Source organism: Aotus nancymaae, unplaced genomic scaffold (genome assembly GCF_030222135.1).
Source record: "Aotus nancymaae isolate 86718 unplaced genomic scaffold, 86718_ANA_hifiasm-v0.15.2.pri h1tg000016l, whole genome shotgun sequence".
Lineage (NCBI taxonomy): Eukaryota > Metazoa > Chordata > Mammalia > Primates > Aotidae > Aotus > Aotus nancymaae.
In genome coordinates this window covers 58,587,016-58,593,782 of record NW_026988428.1, presented here as the reverse complement: position 1 = coordinate 58,593,782, position 6,767 = coordinate 58,587,016, and the positions used below count along the sequence as shown (strand labels likewise).

The window sequence follows — 6,767 nt, the reverse complement described above, 5'->3', positions numbered from 1 at the left end:
GAGATGAGGATCATCCAGGAAGGAATCGTTGGGTTGGGGGTATTCAAAAGTTTGGCCTGGGACATGTTAATTCTGAAACAGAAGTTAGACATCCAAACCCAGTAGGCAGCAGCAATGAAATTTGCAGCAGTGGACCATTCATGAAAATAATGCCTGCAGAAAGCATTTGCCAAGACGGGTTTGAGAGCTGTATGGGGAGCACTGTAGGACACTGGCAAGGACTTACGGGTCAATGGCAAGTACTATGGATGTCAAGGCATTGGTTCCCTTCAGGGGGACTGAAGGAGAAAGGAAGGCGCATGGCTCAGAGGCCCTTCTGGGATGGTGTGAACTGCACTAGTGGTGAGGTGACATCAACTGCATTTGGGCAGGTGGGGGAAAAGGGTTTCTCAGCTGGGTCCAAGTAGCTCCAGTGTCTCACTTGGGATTTTGCTCTGTTTATAGCTTCCGAGGTTGAGGGTGGGGGGATGAGGCAAAGATTAATCACTTACTATTTCTAAGCCTCCTGCTTTTATCTCTTAAGGAAGACAGACTATTCATAGTAATAAGAGCTAATCATTACTGAATATTTTTCTATATATTCCATATTGTACTAATGACTTCATAAGCACTGCATTATTTTATCTTTACAATATACTGGGAGACAGATGTCAGCTTGTAGATGAAGGAACAGATCTAGAGAGGACAAATAACTTTCCCTGGGTCACATGGTTTGCATTTATTTATTTATTTATTTATTTATATTTTTTAGTTGGAGTCTCGCTCTGTCACCCAGGCTGGACTGTAGTGGCACTATCTCAGCTCACTGCAACCTCTGTCTCCCAGATCCAAGTGATTCTCCTGCCTCAGCCTCCCGAGTAGCTGGAACTACAGGTGTGCCACAATGCCTGGCTCACTTTTGTATTTTTAGGGGAGACAGGATTTTGCCATTTTGGCCAGGCTTGTCTCAAACTCCTGATTTCAGGTGATCTGCTGCCTCAGCCTCCCAAAGTGCTGGGATGACAGGCTTGAGCCCCCATGTCTGGCCACATAGCTTTTAAGTGGTTAAGAGACAGGAACTAGAATTAAAATCGAGATAGTCTGACTGCTACAATGTTCTGCTTCCAGCTCTCATGTCCTATTCCTCTAGGATAAAAATCACACCTCATATATATATTAACATACTTTAGAGCACTCTTCAGGAGCTCTGGCATGCTTAATTTAGGTGCCTTAAGGTAACAGTGGCTGGCCAACATCAAATGACTTGGTAAACTAAATGGTGGCTCCCAGCCTTACCATGGATATTCAGATGTCCATGTCCTAAACTCTGTAACCTGTCATTATTACATTTATGGCAAAAGGGATTTTACAAATGTGGTTAAGTTGGGGATCTTGAGATGGGGAGATTGTCCTGGATTAGCCAAGTGGGCCCAATATAATCACAGGGGTTCTTCTAAGAGGGAACATGATGTGAAGATGGAAGTAGAAAGAGATAGAAATTTGAAGATGATGCTACCAAAGATGATGCTTTTGAAGATGGAGGAAAGGACCATGAGCCAAAAAGTGCAAGGAAAACAGCTCTAGAAGCTGGAAAAGGCAAGGAAACATATTCCCCTAGAGTCTCCATAAGGACGCACTCTGCCAACACCTTGACTTCACCCAGTGAAACCAATTTTAGACTTCTGGCTTTTGGAATTACAAAAGAATAAATTTCTGTGACTTCAAGTTGCCAAGTTTGTGATAATTTCTTACAGCATCAATAAGAAACTATTAATAATATGAATGGAGTGGGGTGGTAGGCATGGCAACTACTGGATGAGGATGTCAGGGAGAGCTAGAGCTAGTGCAGTGGTGAAAGCTCCTGGACATATTCAAGGATAGGATGGTCTGAGAAAAGGTTAAGAAGTAGCCTCAAGCTGTGGAGCTGAGGATGGCTGCAATTTCTAACACATCCCACAGAAGGCTGGGCTTTTGGAAAGGTAAGGACCACGATTTAAAGGATTATTGAGTTAAAGGAACCTCTGCTGGTCTTACCAGCTTTCTTCAAGGTGCAGGACTGACACACATCCACTTGGTGAGATGGGGACCCAGGTGCTTTGGTGGTCAAGGAGTGGCACCTTGGCTCAGCACACAGTACAGTGTTTTACACATAATGGGGCCCCCTTAAGGTTTGTCCCTTGTTTTCTCCTGGACAGTGTGACTCAGAAGTAGGAAACACATACACATATCCACCCCTATACATACATATCTCAGAAATGAGACAAACATTTTCTCATTCTAGATTTCTAAATAAGTCCTAAAAATAAAGACCTGAAAAAAATTTCTACCCAAACTTATAAGATTAAAGGGAATAATCAGATGTAGGGAGTGGCTTTTCTCTAAGGAAATTTGTGCCATTTATCACAGATACTGAGCACTCCACCCACAGCAGTGAGAAATGTCAACATCAGCAAGAAGTAGTTACCACTGTACCTGATTTATCGTGGCCTCTGGGGTAAAACTGCAAACATATGCTATACTAATTAGTTTTAATCAGCCATTGTGTAAGAAATTGAAATATCAATACTCTACCATTTTTAAATAGGACAGTCTGAATTCCTAATGTTGGCCCCTGGAAAGACTACTTGCCAACACACTGGAGTATTTCTTGGTTTGCTCCCAAGGAAAGCATTATTCACAGAAAGACATTCTGAGAGCTCTGAAGCCCTTAGTTTAAAATACTCTTGGTTTTTGAGTCAGAACTTAATGGTTTTGGGCCTATAGTGAGCAAGATTTATGAATCAGACTCCAGATACAATGCCACTTACATTATTAACTTTTTTTTTCATGACTATAAATACAGTGCAAGAGCCCGTGGCCTGCAGTGCCACAAGGTCTACCTCAAATGCCAAGGTTCTCATAGTGGCAGTCACACAAGAATTTCCTTTATAGTGTCCAGTTCATACTCCTACTCCAGCTGTGGCTGGTTGACAGAGGCAGTGATGTGAGGCTGCTGCTACAGTAGCAAGGAGTTTCCAGCCCCAACCAAGATTAAAGGTGCAGGCAGGCAACCCCAGCATCAACTGGTATAACTGATTTCATAAAGCTATGAAAAGGAAGTCCATCTGGGAGAGACGTAGACTAGCAAAATGTATTTATCCCTCACCTGATGAACTCCTACTTATGTTTCAAGGCTCAATTCAGATGTCTTATGGAGACACCATGAGATTGCATGACAAAGCTTAGCAGAGTTAAGGAAAGGGCTTCTTCTACACCTTGACTTAGAACAGAGATGGTTCTGGAACAACACAGACTGACAGGAACACAGTAGCACCTGAAGGGATAAAAAAAATCACAGTGTATGTCATTGTAGAAAATATAGGAATGCAAGCTTTGTGCAGTGGCAGTATCATAGCCAGTGAGGTCTATCTGAGGCATGATTATTGCTAATTGAAAACTTTTCCCAATACCCTGCTGTGACAACTTGCAATATAGTCAGCATTGGCAATTTTTGACAGTCTTCACGGAGACTGAATTAAAAAAAATAAAAAAAAAAAAAGAAAATATAGGAATGCAGGAAAGTGTACAATAAAAAAATCCAAATCGCCCATAATAGAGCCACATGGATATAGAACTATTAGCAACTTACTGTATTTTAAAAGGTATTTTATTTCTAGGCAATTTTAAATCAATAAATTATGGTAAACCCATATAATACAGCCAGTAAAATGGATTTTTCAAGAATATTTAATGACATGGGAGAACGTTTGTGATATAATAAAAATTCATGTTGTATTTTTTCAGTATGATCTGAATTTTGTAAAAAGAAAACATATACACATCTACATACATACATTTAAAACTCCTGAGGATTGATTAATAAACAAATGAATTATAAATGAAAAATAATTGCAAATTCCTTGTCACTCTCTAAGTCATCCAAGCCCATCTCTGAGTTGGAGTCTATTTCTTTTCCTTCTTGAATCTGGTTAGGCCTGAGGTTGATTTGACCGATAGAAAACAGAACAAATGATTCTGTGGTAATTCTGGGCCTAGCTTTTAAGAGGACTGGAAATTTCTAATTCTCCCCTTTTGGAACTCAGCTGCTGAGCTATGAAGAGACCATGTCAAGGATGATCATCCCCCTTGGCAAACAGCTGTAGTTGTCACTGGCCAGTATTCCTGCCAGCTTGCCAGGCATATGAATGAACCATCTTCAAAGTGGATCCTCCCTCCTCCAGGGAGGAATACACAAATGGTGTATGTCTGTTGGCTAAAATCAGAGGTCTTTATGACTTTTCCTCCTTTGTTCATCATATTGCTTTCTTTCACTTAGTTTCTTCATACTTCAATATTCCCTTCTTCAATTTTTAATAATTAGCTTGAGTGATTAGTTAAGATGATTTCTCATTAGAAAATGCTGTGGGAACATACACATATATACACATATTTTATGTATGTAGTTTCCCAGTTTTCAGCATCATAATAATCATTTTTAACTAGGAAGACACACTTTTTTCAAAGCCTTGTCCAAAAACATACCAGGTTGCCGTTTGGTGCAATAAGTAGGTATTTATTAGGGAGAAGTATAAAGGCATGTGAGAGACCATGTGCCTCTTACTAATCTGATTCAGGTCAGGTGGAGGTTGACTGTGTTTTCTAACTTAATGAATGGACTTTTTGATAAAAGATAATCTAGCCAGGTGCAGTGGCTCACACCTGTAATCCCAGCACTTTAAGAGACCAAGCCAGAAGTTTGAGACCAGCCTGGGTCACATAGCAAAACTTTGTCTCTACAAAAAATTTTTAAAAATAGCTAGGCATGGTGGTGTGTGCCTATAGTCCCAGCTATTTGGGAGGCTGAGGCAGGAAAATTGCTTGAGGCCAGGAGTTCAAGGCTGTAGTGAGCTATGATAGAGCCACTGTACTTCAGCCTATGCAACAGAGCAAGACCCTGACTCTTAAAAAAAAAAAAAAAAGATTATCTGCCTAATGTATTCAGCCATACCAAAGCAAGGGGTGCCAACCATATTATTTCTGTTTCTTGGAATCATTCCAAGATATAGAGCTCTAAGAGAGGATATTCCATACTGTAAGGCCTTAGTAGCATAAAACATTCCCCTGGTCCAAAATTGCTTTTAAAATTCTGCCCCCGCCACCCCCCAAAAAATACTAGACCATAATACATTCAACATCACATGAGGTCTGAATATGAATAATTCATTTTAATTATTTGCATATATTTAGCACATCATTACACAATGTTCACATGCTTGCTATTTTAGCAACAATAAGCCTTTGAACTAAGCATGCTTTTGCCTTAAATCCAAGATAGCTAAATTTGGACATATGTCTGTAGGACTACTCACTCCTAAGAGAAAGGAGATTCTTCAGAATCAGCTCTACTCATGTGTTTGTAGTAAGCCATCTCTGAGTTGTTTTTATTCACAACACTTCTGACACCGAACATGGGGTTTTCACTCACATCAATCCATTCTCTAACTCTTCGAACATGAACTAGATGTTCTACAATTCAATTCAATTCTGACACTGTCTACCTAGAGTGAGTGCAGACCCCACAGCTTAACGGCTTGGTCCCAAAAGACTGCTCCTACTTCAGATACCAATTGCCAGTTTGGGCCACCCATACTCCTGAACAACTGGTTATAAACTAGGGGGATTCCTACAACCCTCTCCTCAAGTTCACAGAACTCAAGACAGTCATCTACTTACTATTTCCAGTTTCTTACAATGGATAGAATTTAGGAACAGCCAAATGGAAGAGATGCATAGAGCAATGTATGGTAGGGAGGATGGGGGAGGAGTTTCTAAGCCCTCTTTGGGTCCCTACTCTCCTCCCAGCACTTCGATGTGTTCACCAACCCAGAAGCTCTCCAAGCCCGATTGTTCAGATTTTTTGTTTTTTGTTTTAATCGAGGCTTCATTACATGGGCATGATTGATTAAATCATTGGTGATTAGTGACTGAACTCCATCTGCAGCCCCTTTCCCCTCACTGGAGGTTGAGGGTAGTGGGAAGGCTGAAAATTCCAGGCTTCTTATCACATGATTGGCTCCTCTGGCAACCAGCCCCTATCTTGAAACCATCTAGGGGCCCACCAGGAACCACTATATTAGCATAAATTTAGATATGGTTGAAAGGAACTTGTAATGAATAACAAAAAATGCTTTAATCACCCCTATTGCTCAGGAAATTCCGGGAATTTTGGGAGCTATGCCAAGAACTGGGAACTGGCGGAACATAGTGGCTCACGCCTGTAATCCTAGCACTTTGGGAGGCCCTCTGTCTTGAACCAGGAGTTCAAGACCAGCCTGGGTAAGATGGCAACACCCCATTTCTACAAAAAAATATAAAAATTAGCCAGACATAGTGTTCCATGCCTGTGGTCCCCATTACTCAGGAGGCTGAGTTGGGAGGATCACCTGAGCCTGGGGAAGTTGAAGCTGTGAGCCATAATGGTGCCAACTGCATTCTGCATTCCAGCCTGGAGGGCACCTGTCTCCAAAAAAAAAAAAAAAAAAGAACTGGGAATGATATTTCTTTTTACCACACCATCTTTCTGAGTTTTCCTTCTACAGCCCATTAACATAAACAAACACTCCCCACCCTCATAACTGTTTCTTCCTTCTAGGAGAGATACAAAACTTATTTCTTTGGTAAAGATCTTCACTTTGAGTTGGGGATTCACATGATTGTGCCCTTGGCAATATTAACTGATTCGTTCATTCAGAGTCAGTAAATTCTTTTTGAAGCATTGTCTTAGGTACTGTTCTGAATGCTTCAGGTTT

At 40.9% G+C, this 6,767-nt stretch overlaps 1 non-coding gene across 1 annotated transcript; it reads left to right on the top strand.

The window, feature by feature from the left end:
• The first annotated feature begins 3,347 nt into the window (after positions 1–3,347).
• LOC135275577 (U4 spliceosomal RNA) lies at positions 3,348–3,488 on the top strand. Its single transcript, XR_010343191.1, has one exon. It is a non-coding gene; the product is annotated as a U4 spliceosomal RNA (small nuclear RNA).
• Positions 3,489–6,767: the final 3,279 nt, after the last annotated feature.